Source organism: Salvia splendens, chromosome 12 (genome assembly GCF_004379255.2).
Source record: "Salvia splendens isolate huo1 chromosome 12, SspV2, whole genome shotgun sequence".
Lineage (NCBI taxonomy): Eukaryota > Viridiplantae > Streptophyta > Magnoliopsida > Lamiales > Lamiaceae > Salvia > Salvia splendens.
This window is the reverse complement of record NC_056043.1, coordinates 30,309,810-30,329,055: the sequence shown is the minus strand read 5'-3', so window position 1 is coordinate 30,329,055 and position 19,246 is coordinate 30,309,810. Positions and strand designations below refer to the sequence as shown.

General features: G+C 36.3%; 1 pseudogene; it reads right to left on the bottom strand.

The window, feature by feature from the left end:
- Positions 1-1,247: 1,247 nt before the first annotated feature.
- Positions 1,248-3,011, bottom strand: LOC121759709 (annotated as a pseudogene).
- Between the last annotated feature and the right edge of the window lie 16,235 nt (positions 3,012-19,246).

Sequence of the window (19,246 nt, the reverse complement as noted above, 5' to 3'; positions counted from 1 at the left end):
AGAATTAAATTCAACATGATATTGCTGAAAGCTAGTTTTGACAATAAATTATAATACTCCAGCCTTCTATAGTGCTTCACATTGGTCTATAATGCAAGAATATTCTAAATAATTATTAGTAGTAGTACTATTCTAATCACGTGAAAGTAGTCCTTTTACTTAGAAGTAGTTTAGAGAATCTGCAATGGCGGACTTCCTGCCGAACGTCGGACCGGCGTATCGGATGTCCGCATGGGACGTCTGCCATTACGCGTAGGAGGGGCGGATGCGGACGTCCGTTGCGGATACCTCATATCCGCGGCTTTCCGGCGACGTCCGCTATCGCGGTGCCACGACGGATGTCCCGATTTTTTATATTTTTTAAATAATTATGTATGTTTTTTACTATTTAAATAAAATCGTTGCATTTTTCTCATATTCGTGTCGAAATTTTAATTCCGTAAATTACATATTTATGAATTTGTGAATTTTTATTATTGTGGATGTCCGCCGGGATGTCCTTGGGGATGTCTACCACTGTGCAGTGGGATGTCCTTATGACGTGGCGGTGCAGTGGGAAGTCCTTATGACGTGGTAGGAGGTGTTTTTGGGAAGTATGCCGGAACATCCGCACCATTGCGGATGCTCTTAGCTAGATCCCAACAAATAAAGATACGTCGGTTGTCTGTGGTCTTGCAACATTAATTATCACGGATTCAAGATTTGTCTCTTTCTCATTCTAGTGCAAAATGAAGCAAACTACACATCGTCCTCTCCCAACCATGGCTCACGGAGATGAGAAGGAGAGCTCAGAATTATAAGGAAATGGCTTATTAAGAAGGCTGTTGAAGAAGGCGGATCATGTTATAGTAGTATGAATGCTCTTATTGAGGAACTGAGAAACTACGTCGCTCCCACCAAGCAAGACATAAATTATGATTTTTTTTATTTTTTTTGTAAAATTTGTGTCTACTTATTACTTATTATCATTATAATTAGGAACTTTGTCATCACCAGTTTCACATTGATGTCAAAAATCCAAAGGTCCTGTCAATTTCTCCCCCTCCCTTTATTATCTGATTCCTTAATTAGTTTTCTTGTTATTTATTCACGATTTAGTTAAGTAGCAACAAAACAATATGTACCTGCTAAAACACAAAAGCAATCCTTAATTTAGTTAAGTACAACTCTCTCCGTCTCCAAAACCCTGACACATTTTGTTATTTTGAAGTGTTCAGCATATAAAGATATACTCCCTCCGTTCCGACTAAAATGAAATATGACTCTTATTTATTGTGGGATGAACGAAAATGACAAAACTCTCAGAGTGGGATACAAATTATAGTACAAAAAAAAGTCTTAATTTGTGTCTTGTTTGGTGGGTGCGACGTAGTTGCTCAATTCCTCAATGAGAGTATTCAAATTATTATAAGAAGATCCACCTTCTTCAATAGTCTTCTTCGCCATTTCCTTATAATTCTCAGCTCTTCTTCTCATCTCCGCCGCTCCTCCGCCCACCATAACCTCCTCCACCGCCCTCGCCACTGCCTCCCGCTCGACGCCCTCGCTGTCCCTCATCATCCACCTCTTGTTCCCAACAGAAACCCCAATTCCCAAAACCTCCGTCACCAGCTTCTCATTGAAAAACTGATCCCCGAACAGCGGCCACGTCACCATCGGCATGCCAGCACACACCCCTTCGAGAGTCGAGTTCCACCCACAGTGCGTCACAAAAGTCCCCCACGGACACATGACCGAGAATCATCACCTGAGGGGCCCACCCCCTTATGATAAGCCCTTTGTTCCTCACTCTCTCCTCAAACCCTAGCGGCACCCAATCCTCCTCCTCATCTCCTTCTTCATTTTTCCTCACAACCCAGATGAAATCTTGTCCCGACGCCTCCAGCCCGGCCGCGGTCTCGGCTAGCTGCGCTCGGCTGAAGGTGGCGAGGCTGCCGAAGCAAACGTAGACGACGGAGTTCGGCCTCTTCGAGTCGAGCCAAGCCAAACACTCGTGCTCATCAATGGTGGATTCCTTTCCTCTTTGCAAATTTTTGTCGCTGCATAGCAAAAGAGGGCCAATCCCCCACGCCTTCCTCCCAATAACATTCGTGTAGTGATTGGCATAAGCGGATTCGAGCTCGTTGAAGCTATTTACAACCTCTCCGTACGTCTTTTTCCAAGCCTCATTCATCTTCTCAAATACTCTGGTGAAGTCATTCGCAGTTTCTTCAAGAAAAAAGGGACAAAGCTGCGATATTTCAAACTTGAGTTCGTGAGGAAGGCCGGGGACGAGAATCACCTCCGGATCCGACGTCATGGTCACGTTGTCTAAGGGTTTGTGGATCCCGAATTTCTCCAACAAGCACTGCGCGAAGAAGCTGGTGCCGTAGAAGGCGAGGCGTGGGATACCGAATTTGGCGGCGGAGTCGGCCGTCCACGGCAGGAACATGTCAGAGATGATGCAGTCGGGGCGGATCTGCTGCAGGATTGCCTCGACGGGCTCCTGCAGCAGCTCCATGGCCCTGAGGAATTTGGAGTTGAGATCGGGGTCGGTTATTTGGCCGAAAGATACGATGTTTGGGGGTAAGGAGGAGCCTTGTGGAGGGAATGGGGTGACGGAGAGGCCGATGTCGAAGCCGGAGAGTTGGGATTTGGTGATGGGGGCGGAGAAGGAAGGGGTGGCGATGATGGTGGCGATGAGGCCTCTTGAGGTGAAGAGCTTCGCCATATCTAGCATGGGTATCATGTGGCCTTGGGCCATGGATGGGATGAGGACGATGTGTAGCTGTTTCATTTTGCACTATAATAAGTGGAATTTGGGATTGGGTATAAGGGTTTTCGATATATACGAAGATAATGTAGTGAGGATGTGCTACTATTGTGTGGTAAGAGTATATCCTATCTTTAGTCGACTTTATAGTACTACTCGTATAAAAGAGTTTATATATAGAGACTGAGTAATCTTGAATCGGTGAATACCAATGTTTTGAAAACCGGACCGGACCGGCCGGTCTGACCGATTAGGCTGTGAACCGATGCTCAATCCGGTCCGGTTCGACTGTGAACAGCCAACCGGTTGAACCGGCTTTCTTTATTTTCACCAGTTTTTAAAAAAAATTGAGTTCAATGAGATTCGAACCATAGATTCATGTACGCAAGTCCAACTCCATTACCACTCCACCACGTTAATAGTTGTGACATAATAATAACTTTAACTATTCTTATAATCAATAAATATATTTTCATTCATTCTATAATTTATTATTATTTTTATAAATTCATTAATTTATTATGATTAATTGTAAATAAAATATATTATTTATACTTGTTATCTAATAAACTTTGATAGTAATTTATCACACTAAATTTGAATATTGTCATATATATATATATATAATTAATTATATGTTTTAATATATTAGGTATATTCATACAATTATATTTATATTTCACTAAAATTTAATTATACTTATTCTCAATTAAGTTTAATAAGATTTTATTATTCACTAAATTTGATCAAAAACTACATTTTATTATATATAATATATTTGAGTATTTATATAATATATTTAATTATATATGCTACAGTAAAACGGCCCCACCAGTCTTGGACCGGTCGGACCAGTTGAACCGTGAACTAATAGCTTAACTGGTTCACTTGCCGGTCCGGTTTTTAAAACATTGATGAGTACCAATAATAGAGACCACTGACAGCCGACGTATCTTTATTTGTTGGGATCTAAACTAATGTAATTAAAATAATGGACTAAAAATTATTTTGAATATTGTCGCATTAGAGCATCAATAATGCTGTCAGGTTGGGGTCCTGCTAGGGCCTGACGCATTGGAGGTGACGGAGTTGCGGCTCAGGCCTGAGGACGTGGGAAAGTCTCGGGGTCGCGCCAGGTTATGGCCCGACGTAGGGTTATGGGGTGTTCGGGCCGGATCCGAACCCCCTATTTTTTTCTTTTTTAAAATTCTTTTATTGAATTTTTTCCTATTTATGTACCATTTGTTCAAGATTCTTCCACCAATTTATCAATTTATTCTATTTCTATCCTTTCTATTTATTCCTATATTTTTTTTTCTAGATTTGTATAGTAATTATTATTTTCTAGGATTTGTAATTTTCATTTTCCAGGTTTGCAGTAATTTTTTCACTTTTGACTAAAAAAATGAAATTTTCGTGTTTTAATTTTTCAAAGTTTTTAATTTTACAATTAAAATATATTGTAGTTGTGAATAGTGCTATTTAATAGTTAGGCCAGAATGGGGCTTGCAGGGTTATGAGAGTTATAGTCTAGCCCTAAAAATTAGAAAAATGATGACGTGGATGAGATTTGGGGCCTGAATCCGCGCCGGGGTTAATGATGCTCTTAGTCCATTGTAGTCCGCACTCTATTTACAAAAATGGTGTTATTACCAAACTAGCTTTCAACAATATCATGTTGAGTTTAATTGTTAATAATTTTAATTCTAAGCTACTATGTAAACCAACGACAAATTAAGTACTACTTCATCTATCGCACCTTATTAGTTTGGGTATTTCTTTCCAGCATATATATATATTAAAACAATAGTAGTAGGTGTTTAGAGGTTAAATGTAGGGCGAATAAAGTTGAAAAAACAAAGAGATGAAAGAGTATTAGAGCATCTCCAACAGCAATAGCCCAACCACAAACTCCTTATGCCACATCATCAGTACTAAAACTCCTCCTGCCATATCATCAGGACAAGCAACTGGACAAGCAATAGCCCAGCCATAGCCCAGCCATAATAAACAAAATTATAAAAATAACAATCACACAAAATACGGATTTCAACTTACGACACATATACGGGAAAATGCAATAATTTCATTTAAATTAAAAAAGGTACATTAAAAAAATTACAAAATTGCAAAAAAAAATTAACGCCGTGCAGTCCCCCGCGCCCACAACTCTTCAATTAAATCATTTTGGAGTCGAATATGAGCTTCCACTTGGCGCATGTCGGCATGTGCTTGGAGGTGGCCGGCTTCATCGTGAGGTACCCCACTTCGTACGCTGGGGGTGGCCACGCCGTGGCTTGGACCGGCTTCATTATCGTTGTTGGCCCAACTAGTCAGTTGTACACTTTTATCTTCAACAATTGTGCATGATAATACAGGCGTACATTATATCAGCAATGTAGTCGACATGCCACAAACGCGTTGGACCCCTAATTGCCGCCCATCGAGACTGGAGCACACCAAATGCGCGCTCCACGTCCTTGTGCGCCGACTCCTGCCGTTCCGCAAAGTAGGCCTTCATCTCATCTGATGCGCATCTGATTGTCTTCACAAAGACTGGCCACCTAGGATATATCTCATCCGCCAAGTAGTAGCCCATATCATGCTGGTTCCCGTTGGCGACAAAACTGATGGCCGGACTGACGCCCTAGCACTGCTCGTTGAAAAGGGGTGACGAGTTGAGGACGTTGAGGTCGTTATTCGACCCACAGCCGGTAATTAGCTACGGCCTCGAGGATCATCGTGGGATTCTTTCCCTTGTAGCCGGTCGTGTAGAACCCTTTCCAGGCAGCGGGGCAGTTCTTCCACTCCCAATGCATACAATCTATGCTGCCTAACATACCCGGGAACCCATGCTTCGCCCCATGCTTCGCCCCATGCTTCGCCCCATGCATCAGCTCCTGGCAGTCTTCAGGGGTAGGGTTTCGAAGGTACTGATCACCGAATATTTCAACCACGCCCTAACAGAAATACTTCAAACATTCAAGGGCAGTCGACTCGCCGATGTGGAGGTACTCGTCCCACATGTCTGCCGCGCCTCCGTAGGCCAACTGTTTGATTGCCGTAGTGCACTTTTGAATAGGTGTGTGGCCGGGTCTGCCAGCCGCATCGTGCCTGAAGCGGAAACACAGATATCGACGCTCCAAAGCGTCAACAATACGCATAAACTGGGCCTTGCTCTTCCTAAAACGCCGCCTGAAAATGTTGGCGTTAAACCGCGGCTCTGGTGCGAAGTAGTCGTCAAATAGCCACTGATGTGCAGCTACGTGATCCCGATCAATCACTGCTCGGCGGTGGACAACAGGTCGAGGTACCGCCGGCTGCAAGGCCCGTTGTATCAGCCGGTCGATCTCTCGGGACGTATAGGCCTCCAACTGTTTGTTCAAACGTCGTTCGAACTCCTCAGCATCCCCACCACTACTACCACCATCGTTACTTATTTCGCGTTGTTGATCTTGTACAGAAATTAAGATAGAGAGAAAACTCGTTAAAACAAGTGGTGCAAATGAAAATGACGTGCAGATCGCGTATATATAGTGTTTCGAAAATTAAATAAAATAAAAAATAAAAAATCCCGCTCACCGATCGCTCGCCGATCTGGAGCCTGCAATGGCGGCCAGGAGATCGCCGAGCGCTCAGGAATCGGCGTGCGCTCACCGTTTTTCTCGCCGATTTGGCGCTCGCCGGCTGCAATGGTTCGGCAAGCGGACCGACGAGCACCTAGAATCGACTAGCCGGTGCGCTCGCCGCTATTGGAGATGCTCTTAGTTACCTGAAACAGAGACAAGCTAGTACAATTATTTAAAATTGTAGAAGCAATTGATCGAGAGTTTTGTCACGTACCTATTACTAAAGTGGTTGGTTTGTCACGTATCTATTATCAAAGTGGTTAGTTTGACACGTATCTATTCACGCTCTGAGGTGTCCAAAGGCTCGTCGTTTTCATTTTGCTTTGATATCCCATGTGGGCCATTGGGCATACATGATTTTGTACTCCCTCCATCCCCAATTAATTGTCACTCTTTGATCGGGCACAAGTTTTAAGAAATACAAAAAAAGTTGGTTGAAAAGGTTAGTAGAATGTGAGACCTACTTTTTATATTGATTTTATAATAAAATGTGAGTGAAGTGAGTTAGTGGAATGTGCGGCCTATTTATTATTTATGGTAAAATAAAGTGTGACAATTATCGAGGGACAAATCAAAATGAAAAAGAGTGAGAATTAATCCGGACGGAGGAGGTAGGTTACTTGAATCCATGTATCAGTTTTAAATTGGGTATTGACGGAGAGGGATAACAATACCTATGTTCGTCTATTACATGAGTTAAGATTATCGGGTTACTCTTTTAGTTATTCATTCCGTCTAAAAAACAAATTGAAGAGAGTGATATAAAATTATCGGAGTAGCAAATTTTGGAATAATATAAAATTTAATGCAGAATTGGAAAATAGAAGAGAGTGATATAAAGAAAAATAATTAAAGTGTTATTAGTTGGATTTCATTGTCGGTGAGAAAAATTCTAACTATTTAAATTCGTTATATAATATGCCAAGTTTAAAGTTTGTGGAAAGATTAGGGATGTTGTCCCTTGTGTGAAGAATAGGGATATTGGCCCTTGATATCACGAAACTTTCTACAAATTTATTTTTTCACACAAATTTTGAAATCGTATATAATATCACGAACATAAAGAGTTTTTGAATTTTTTCCACTAACAACAAAATCCAACTACATTTAAAAATAATCTATTTTTACGGTAAAGACAGAATTTTGATTTTACACTAAGCAAATGAGATAATACATGCGTAATAGACGATGTGGTTTTTACGGGGAAGGGTAGAATTTTTTTTTTGAAAAAAATCTCAAATTTTATAAGTACATGCCCTTAACTTTTAAAATTATTTCATTCTTTATTTCATAAATTTATCTTTGAGTAAATGCTAAAATTGGTCATGAACATATGTCTATTTTATGATTTTGGTCTTATACTTTATCTTTTGAATTTTTGCATCCTGAACATTTCAACTCGGATCACAATTGGTCATACACTAACAGTTCCGTCAATTTTTAAACGGTCAACGGTTTTAACCACATATTGACCGATTAAAGCTGTTGATAGCTGTTCGTGAGAGATTGAGACGTGCGTGTGTGCGAGGTGCAGATCAAACAGGTCTAGAGAGTATCCTATCCATAGTCGAGTATATATATAATATGTATAAGAAAGAGAGCCAAAATGTGAAATCCTATAAGAGTTTATAGGAGTGCTTTATATTGCTAACATTTTAATTTGTTAACTATACTAACTCATCAATGCGGTAGATTAAAAATGTCAACACAATGACATTAAAATGTCAATAAAATTATATGTTGATATTTTAATATAATCGTGATTATATTTTTAATACACTGCATTGATAAGTTAATAAAATTAGCAAGTTAAGAAAGGTAACAATTGATCACATTGCTGAGACAATCCCAATTGTGAGATTGTTGTCTCCCCTAAGGATGTAACTCCAGCTGTGACCACACCCTTAGCTGTAGGGACGTGGCAGCACGAGCTGGAGGAGTCAACAATGGATGATCTTTCTGTCAGTTGCAGATGCTTTTAGGGTTAGGAAAACATGTATTCACATTCATTCTAATAATGTACACCGACCAATAATGCAGATTTTTCGTCAAATAATACAGATCATCACAACCATCTAATTCAAGGATCCAAGGGTTGTGATCTGTTTGAAGCTTACACTAAAAAGCTGTGAATGACCCTAACACAACCATATATACATATACAAATATATATATATATATATATATATATATATATATATATATATATATATAGAGGAGTGATCAAGGTCTAACTAATTTTAAGTGTATAACTAGAGAATAAATCTTAGCCACACACCTTGTTACTCCAATTTAATCTTATAGGTTAAACAAATTTTTAGATTTTTGTTAAAAATAATAGCCCTAGGGCATTTTCGGAATTCAATTTATCAACGGGAATTCAATATCTCAAACTCAACGGGATTTCTCCCAAATTTATAGTGCGATTTCTTCCAAAATTCAAGCATCAATTCCGTCCAAATTCAAACGTCGATTTCTTCCAAATACAAAATTTGTTCATCGTGAATCATCCTGATCTGTTATTCATCGTAAATTGTGTGATTCCTAAATTATGTATCTCGTTTTATTTCAGATTTCTGATCGTCTTCATCGTGAATCGTCCAACGCCACTGATTATCCACGATTTGTTCCACCAGCACGATATTTTTTTATTCATTAATCACAATTCATTCCTCCATTGCGATTAATCAGCCACGATTCATACCTCCAGTGTGATTGATCAGCGACATCCGAATTCCTGATCATATGGATTCAATTCCGATATGATCGTTGGAGGATTATTTTGATTCTGATTACTCTTTATCGAGAGAGCAAGGAGAAACTGATCTAGAGGTAATTATCAAAATTATTATTAGTTAAATTGACGAAGCTGAAGTCTTTGTGTTTGTTCTCAACATGATTAGAGTGTGTGATGTGAAAAGACGTTAGAGTGAGGTATTTAGTGGTTAACGTGATGTATATATGCTTTAAATTGAAGTGTAGGTGTTTTGTCAATTGCTCAACGTGATTAGTTCTAATATTACTTATATTATGTTGGAGTGGAGTATTTATTGCTTATAGTGATGTGAATATTTCATATAGTGAAGTATATATAATGAACATTGAAGTATAACATGACTTTTTTATACAACATTGATTTATCGCTTACAATGATGTGAATATTTCATATAGTGAAGTATATGTAATGAACAATGAAGTATAACATGACTTTTTTATACAACATTGATTTATCTCTTACAGTGATGTGAATAATTCATATAGTGAAGTATATGTAACGAATAGTGAAGTATTGAACATATAGTGATGTATGTTGAACATATAGTGAACTAGTATATGCTTACAGTGAAGTATATTCTGCATGTCTTGTAGTGCATACAGTAAACTAGGATATATGCTTATAGTGAAAGATATTACAGTGAATCAGTGAAGTATATTGAGAACATAGTGATGTATATTGTGCATATAGTGAACTAGGATATATGCTTACAATGAAGTATATTACCTTTATAGTGAATTATATTATGCTTATAGTGATGTATACAATGCTTATAGTGAATCATATTGTGAAGTATACCATATAGTGCAGTAAACATGTCAAATAGTGAAGTTTATATACCATATAGTAAAGTAAAAATGAGCATACACTTTATAGTGGTGACCTGCCTTATAGTGAAGTTTATATTACTTACAGTGAATCAAAGTTTCTTTATAGTGTACTTATATGATGATTTTAATATGTAGTATGATGTTTACTCCGTTTACAGGCAAGAATAATCACGGTTTTCCTGTGATATTTGCTGTTGGACTTCTGCCCAAGGAAAATACTGACTCCTTTTATGCTTATAACCAATTTGTGAAATGTATGGGTGCGGCTCCCAAATTGATTGTAATATACCAAGATTTGGGAATCAAAGTGGTTATTAAGAAGGTCCTTGACAATACGACCACTGGTGGTGTATGTGGCACATTGTAAATAATGTTTAGTTCACCTTTTACTTGTTTTTAGTTCACTATAAGGGAGTTTGTTTCGTTGCAGTTTTTTTGTGCTCGGCTCAAGTGCGAATTCGTTCCTAATTTTGTACATATATTTAGTACACTTCTTACATGTATTTAGTTCACTTTCTAATGGTTTTAGTTCAATGTTAATGATTTTTGTTTTGTCGAAAACTTTTTTTTCGTTCAGCATACGTATTTCGTTGTAAACTTAATTTTAGGTTCACTATAGGTGTGAATTATTTAACTACTTTATATTACTCTCTACTTTCATAGTAGTGGATTCATTTTGCCATTTTTATACATTTCATAATAGTGGAGTCATTTCCCTTTTTAGTAAAAGTCAACACATTTTCCCGTTCTTACTTTTCCCTCTCTCTTACTTTATTATCTCTAATTTTTCTTCTCTCCAACTTTATTACTACCTCCGTCCCACATTAACTGTCACATTTTATCATTTCGATTCGTCTCACTATAAGATTCACATTTCACTTTACCATAAATAGTAAGTAGACCCCACAATCCACCAACTAATTCTACTCACATTTTATTATAAAACTAATATATATAAGTGAGACACATGGTCCACTAATTTATTCAAGTAACTTTTCTTTAAATTTCTTAAAACTCGCACTCACATTTATACATTAAATGTGACACTTAATGTGGGACGGAGGTAGTATCTTTTTATTTAATACATTACAAACTTTTTTCTTAATCTCCAGGCCTAAAAGAATATCTCCACTACTATGGAACAGAGAGTAGCTCATTTGTGAACTATATATTGTTTAGATGCATAACAAGTATTTCATTTGTGAAAAAAATAGCTATGAACTAAACAGATAAAATTTTTATATAAAAATAAATGTTAGTTACATGCATACTATTGAATTTAAATGAAACGAATAGGGGTTATAGTGAACTAAATGAAACATGTTAAAAATATCAAATTGGTATCATCTTCGCCTTCATAGACGCCAAGCTTCCAATCATCATCTTAGCCTCTGCTTTCGCTTCTCTAGATCTTTCTCTTCGTATTTCTTTAAGTATATGAATCACAAACACTTCACTCTAATCATGGAATACATCACTCTAAGCATGTTTTTACTTTACTGAGATGAAAAAACAGATCACTATAAGCGAGGATCACTGACACTTCACTCTAACCATGGAATACTTCGTTGTAAGCATGTTTTTACTTCACTGAGATGAAAAAACAGATCACTATAAGCAAGGATCACAGACACTTCACTCCAACCATGAAATACTTCACTATAAACATGTCTTTACTTCAATGAGATGAAAAAACAGATCACTATAAGCAAGGATCACAAACACTTCACTCTAACCATGAAATACATCACTCTAAACATGTTTTTACTTCACTGTGATGAAAGAACAGATCACTATAAGCAAGGATCATAGACACTTCAGTCTAACCATGGAATACTTCACTCTAACCATATTTTTACATTACTGAGATGAAAAAACAGATCACTATAGGCAAAGATCACAAACACTTCACTCTAACCATGGAATACTTCACTGTAAGCATGTTTTTATTTCACTGAGATGAAAAAACAGATCACTATAAGCATGCATCACAGACACTTCACTCTAACCATGTAATACATCACTCTAAACATGTTTTTACTTCACTAATATGAAAAAAATAGATCACTATAAGCAAAGATCACAGACACTTTACTCTAACCATGGAATACATCATGCTAACCATGTTTTTACTTCACTGATACGAAAAAATAGATCATTATAAGCAATGATCACAGACACTTCACTCTAACCATGGAATACATCACTCTAACCATGCTTTTACTTCACTGATATGAAAAAATAGATCACTATAAGCAAGGATCACAAACATTTCACTCAAACCATGGAATACATCACTCTAAGCATGTTTTTACTTCACTGTGATGAAAAAATAGATCACTATAAGCAAGGATCACAAACACTTCACTCTAACCATGGAATACTTCACTCTAACCATGGAATACATCACTCTAAGCATGTTTTTACTTCACTGATATGAAAAATATAGATCACTATAAGCAAGGATCACAGACACTTAACTCTAACCATGAAATACCTCACTTTAACCATGTTTTTATTTCACTGTGATGAAAAAATAGAGCAATATAAGGTAGGAATTACTTACCATTGGAGTCTTTGGTTGCTTTTTTTTTGTCGATCAAAACCTACATAAAAAAAGAGAAGTAATTAACTGTACTTGATAAACTAGTTCAATGGATTAATTTCTTTTTGCCATTTTACACATTAACTTCGATTTATCTAAGAAAAATTCCTAAATCAATCTCCAATCAAACAGAAAAACCCTTATCAAATCAATATTCAACTTCTCTTACTTCAATTACGTCGTTGCCTAGAATTACCTAGTTTTCCTCACTAAAAAACCAGTAATTAGCACTAATCAACACAAGAACAACAAATATAAAATTGCAAATTCAGCTATACAGAATCATGATATGTTAGCGACAATTCTAGCGTCAAGTTCTCAAATCTCAGAGTCGTTCTCAAACCGACTCCATTTCGTCCAAATCTCAGAGTCGTTTCAAAATGCGAACACATATATGCGGTTAAAGAAATGTTAATAAAATGAGTTTAACTACGATATGAGAGAAATCGGAATCAGAAATCTAAAATCGGTTGAAGAAACCAGTAGAACAACTTTCATTTTGAAAAATATTTTGATTTGAATCCATTTGTTCGACGACAGAATGAGGTGACGAAATGAAAGAACTGGATGTTGACAACGACGGCGGGAGGCGATGGCGACGGAGTGAGAAATCTGAAATTTCGAGAAGAAGAGAAGAGGAGAAGATGAGCAATGGCGGGAGATGAATTGAGCAAATGAAGGAGTAATTCAAACATTAACCCTAATTTTATTTGTTAAATGTCCATTATACCCCTGCCTTCTTATAGTGAAGTAAATGTTTAATATAGTGCACTGATTTCTACTCCAATTTCGAAAATCACATAGGTTAATATCAGTCCTTGATTTCTTGACCTTGTGGCTGATATTTATTCTCTAGTTATACCTTTAATAGACACTTGCCATATATCACTACTATATGTATATATAGATAGATAGGGTTGTGATCAATTGAGATTTTTTAGTCTAATTGAGAATTGAGATGCATTATCAGCCACTCATTTTTATTAAATGAGTGGTCCAAAATTTGCCACATGGAAAATATTTTTATATTAATTAATTATGAAAGGGCAGAATGGTAATTTCATAGTACATTTTATTCAATAAATACTTTTTTTTAATTTTTTTGTCAAGTACATATACAATTCATGTCAACACACAGATATAATGTCAACTACACACATATAATGTCAACTACATATAACATCCATGTCAACTACACACACATAATATCAACTATGTGTACAATCCATGTCAACTACATATACAATTTATGTCAACTACACGTATAACTGAAATAAGTAGTAGGTGTTTAGAAGCTAGTGCATAGTGAATAAATCAGAAGCTAGTACATAGTGAATTAAGTTGAAAAAATAAGTAGTAGGTGTTTAGAAGCTAGTGCATAGTGAATAAAGTTGAAAAAAAAGTAACGAGTGAAAGAGTAAAGTAGGAAAGAAAATAAAATTTTTCCCTAAAAAGAACTCGCCATCTGACAGTGCATGGTGATCAACTTCTTGTCTATATTGTATGATGGCAGCCATTATCCGATCAAATTGCGAAGCAAGTAATTCACCTATCCGAACCTCTTCTAGGATCGACATCTCCTAGTCGTCGGGATTAATGGATGGAGAATGAGAACGAGATGAAATTAAAGCACCGATGTTCCTATCGCGATGATCGTTGACTATTGCTGATTGATTGGCTGATTGATTATGAAAGAGAGATAAAATAAAAAAATTCTTATGATTGGCTGATTGATTATGAAAGACTCCAGTACATAAATATAATATGTGCAGATACAAAAATATTCTAGGAAGTAAATTAAATTAATCATATCCTAAGCATATATATAGAATGATATAGTAAATACAAAAATAACTAAATTAGGGTTTATATATGGAAGGCTCGTTTCAGAAAATAAGTCAATTATCTTAAGATAACTTAAAAAGAGATACGACTCAATTAACATGTGACGAAGCTAGTACAATTAATACTGTAAAAGTAATCCTATTTATATTTCTAGAGTTTTGTGGGGCTTTTGAAATATTGATATTCTTCGTAGTTAGTGTTTTAAAAGTTTATCCGCATGGGCAGAGCGTTGTTAGTTTCGAAGGGGCAGATTTGTATGGTTGGCCAAGGATCAAATCTCACTACTGTCGTGTAGTTGCAACACGCACAAGTATGAGGCCTTGGGAGGTGGGTTTCTGGTAGGCAGTGGGTTAGGCCCTCCCCCTTAGCGGGTCTCTGCGTACCTGATTTAGCACTCCTCAAAATACTGTTGGATTGGAGTGGGTGGGGCCCTGAGGATTAAGATTTCAAACAGTGTTGCATTGGGATGTGTGGGGCCCTGATGGTTAAGGTTTCAACCTTTACGTATGATGAGTTAGGCATGCACAAACCGACCCGGCCCGGCGGTTAACTGCCGGTTCGGGCCCGCCGGTTCATGAACCGGAACCGGGCCCGGAACCGGCGGGTTGAACCGGCAGAAGGGTTGAAGGGTCGGAAGGGCCGGTTCAGGTTCGACAATATATTGAACCTGAACCGGCGGTTCAAAACCGGCGGTTCGGCGGTTCGAACCGCCGGTTCAAAGGGTTAAATAGTGTTTCGTAGGTTAGGGGTTCGTAGGGTTCGCGTAGGGGTTTAGTATAGCCGTTGGAACCGGCGGTTCGCGGGGTAAACCGCCGGTTGTCGGGGTAAACCGCCGGTTCGGGAGCCGGTTTCTGACGGTTCCGGCAACTTTTCAGAGGCTAGGTCGTAGGGTCAGTGTGTAGGCCTGCAAAACCGGTCAGAAACCGCCGGTTTTCGGTCAGAAACCGGCGGTTTTCTGACGGAAACCGGCGGTTTTCTGATGGAAACCGGCGGTTTTCTGACGGAAACCGTGGACAACCCGCCGGTTTAGGGTTAAACCGCCATATGTTTTTGTATATGCAAAAACAATTACATAATTGTATTTGTATATACTCTAGTCGATGAAGTATATTTCTCTATACGGCTAAATGAGGGAAACTTTTGACAATTCTACTATATTTGTTGATTGTTAGACGAAACTTAACATTTAAAGTTGAATTGCTAAAGGTGTCCTTAATTTAGTTATGTAGAAAGATCTTCTTCGCCGGTTAAGAGTATATATATAATACACTTATACGTTTAAGAACTTCAACATCGTTTCTTGTCATTTGTAATTAGTTCTTCACTAGTAGTCTCATTTGTATTTAAATTTTGTTTAAGACTTCAAGACCGCCATATGTTTTCAATTTGTAATTGTTGTAACTTGTAACGTGTAATTTGTAAACATGCAATTTCAATAAAATTGCAACTTTATCCGTATTTTTTTCAATTTTATTTACTCACATTTCATAAAAAAACAAACTTGAAAAGTGTAATGTAAGTTGATTAAAATTGAAAAGTTGAAAAATGCAAAAAAAAAAAAAAAAATCGTCGAACCGTCGAACCGGCCCGGAACCGGCGGTTCAAGCCGAAAACCAGCGGTTTTGAACCGCCCCGTAACCCGCCGGTTTTTTGAACCGGAACCGGAACCGCCGGGAGCTAGGCGGGCCGGTTCAGGTTCATACATTCCCCGACCCCTGAACCGGCGGTTCATGACCCTGAACCGGCGGTTTTCGACCCTGAACCGGCGGTTTTCGACCCTTGTGCATGCCTAATGATGAGTGTTTTAGAAAATATTTAAGTCGGGTCATGAACCGGCGGTTTTCGACCCTTGTGCATGCCTAATGATGAGTGTTTTAGAAAATATTTAAGTCGTTGGTTTGTCACGTTCCTATTCACGCTTTGAGATGAGTGTTTTAAAAAAGTTATAAAAAAGTTTGTTTGTCACGTTCCTATTCACGCTTTGAGATGAGTGTTATAAAAAAGTTATAAAAAAGTTTGTTTGTCACGTTTCTATTCACGCTTTGAGGTGTCTAAAGACTAGTCATTTTCATTTTGCTTTGATATCTATGTGGTCCAAACTCCAACCTACTTTTGTAGGTTACTTATATATCAGTTTAAAATGATAATACAACCTATGTTTATCTTAAAAAAAATAAGAAAAACCTATGTTTATCGTATTACCTGAGTTAAGATTATCGCTTACTTGTTTTATTCATTCCATCCCATAAAAATAACAAATTTTGGACTAATATAAATTTTAATGCAGAGTTGGAGATATATATAAAAAATAAGATTAAAGTATTATTAGTGAAGAATGCAGTTCAATTTATTAAAAACTATAAATTCATCCCATTTTAATGTAGTCGGATTTTATTGCCGGTGGAAAAAATTCAAGAACTTTTTAAGTTCGTCATATTATATGTCAAGTTTAAAGTATATGTGAAGAATATGAATATTGTTGTCTGATATCAGTGGCGGAGCCAGAATTTTAATAGTGAGGGGCCCAAACTACCATCGAATTTTTTAAGTGCCAACGATACATAAACAACTCAGACATGAGCAATATATAAAGCCACATGTGAAAAAAATAAATGATGAGAAAATTAACTAGTCTGAATAGATTTTTTTAAAGCATAACATCAATTTTACAAATATTATATGATATATTTACATATTTATTAGATAAAGAGTTATTTTCTATTTTAGATTTTTTATAATATAGAGCATCACATTAAAATATATTTTATTCTATACTTCAATTATAAAATCATTCTTATGATAAGAAATTTAAATGAAAATTACTAGTTAAAAAAAATTAATAAAAGTTAAGAATGTGAGAGTCCATAAAGCATTAATGAATATGAGAAAATCAACAAAAATGACTAATTTGAGAAAATAAGAATAGCCACAAATGAACTACGAGCATAGCTTTAAAATCGATTTTACTAAAGTTATATTATACTACTACAAGCATATTTTTACATTTGTAGAGTTAAATAATTCTTTATTATATATAACCATAAGTTATATTATTTAAACAAAACTAATAATATTATAAATCCAATAAAACAAAAATGAATAGAGAATAGAAGAAACAGAATTTCCAATAATGCGCCCGGAAGGATTCGACCTCTGCACCACATGAACAGAAGACTGGAACTTGGTCCACCGGCGCTAACTTTATATATCTTTACTGCTGCATATATATGTTATATTGAAAATACACAAATGGCTAAGGGGCCCAAGGGCCCCCCCTGGCCCCACCGTGGCTCCGCCCCTGTCTGATATGACGAAATTACTTTCTAAAAATTTATTTTTTCTTACCAACTTTAAACTTGACATATAATATCACGAACTCATATTTTTTAAAATTTTCCACTAACAATAAAATCTGACTATATTTTAAAGTAGTCTATTTTTATGGTAAAGAGAGAATTTCGATTTTGAACTAAGCAAAAGAGATAATACGTGGAGGGTGCGGTTTTTAGGGAGAGGGTAGGATTAAAATAAACCCTCAAATTCTATAAGAATGCTCTTAACATTTAAAATTTCATTCATTATTTTATATATTTATATTTTCTCTCTCCACTAAATATAAATTAGGCACTAGATAAAAATGCTCTTATTCGTCTGGGTCCTGGATTTGACTGTAGTTAAACTGCCTGAAATCTCTTAAAAAATTGGAAACATGTTTGTAATTACCAAGGAAATTGAAAACATGTCAATCTTGTAGCACTCATCAAAACCGTTAATGCAACTCGACTCTGGATAGCATTTCAGAGTCTCTTAGTAACATCCACATGAGTATGACCATCAAACAATACCTCAAAGTGCAAGCCAAGGATACGTCGAAGATGATTGAGGAGAAGCTCCGAATTCACAACCTCATTTTGCACGGACTTAAAAGGAGGTTGTAATATTATTTTCTTTTATTATGTTTATAATTTTATTTTATTTTCTTTGAAGTTGTATTTTTATTTTATTATCTATGAAGTCATATTTTTATACTCCATTTGTTTTAGTTTTATCTAGGGATATTGGTCCCTAAAATTATGAATTTTTGCTAAAGTTTATAGTATTTTCTACTAACTTTAAATTTGGTTTAAGTATCACAAACTTTACAATCATGTTTGTCTTCATGACTCAATCCAAATAACATATCTTTGGTGAAAAACTTATTCTATATTGACAATCATGAAATGTTTATGATACTTTAAAACCACTTTTAAGTTCGTGACAAGTAGAATAAAAAACCACGAAGAAAATCACATTAATTCAGTAGTGTCAAGTATGATAAAAAAAATGCACGTAAATTAGTCGCATATGTTGATTGACCTGTTGTACGAAATAACAAACAGGATGTAAATTTTTGATATATTTGATCAATTTTAAAATTAGTTGGAAATAAGAAAATTTTGGCAAAGTTGATGTTTTAGGAAACAATATCCATTTTTTAAAGAGCAAATTTTAGATAAATAGATTAATCATAGTAAAATAATTAGATGTGTGAATAGGGACACCTCCACGGACCCGGACCCTCTATGGTGGAGATAAATCACAGCACCATGCTGTGCCACCCAAACGACGCCGCATCATGGTATTTTTCTTCTTTTGATTAACTATTATGAATACTGTATAATAAATTCAGTACTAAGAAAAAGTTAGACTGAAATGGAATTCCTTAATTTATATTTTAGTATAAATTCAAATGAAAAATCATCAAATATTAAACTTGATTAATTTATGTAAATATAAAAATAAAATATAACATTAAACTTTAGTTATGAA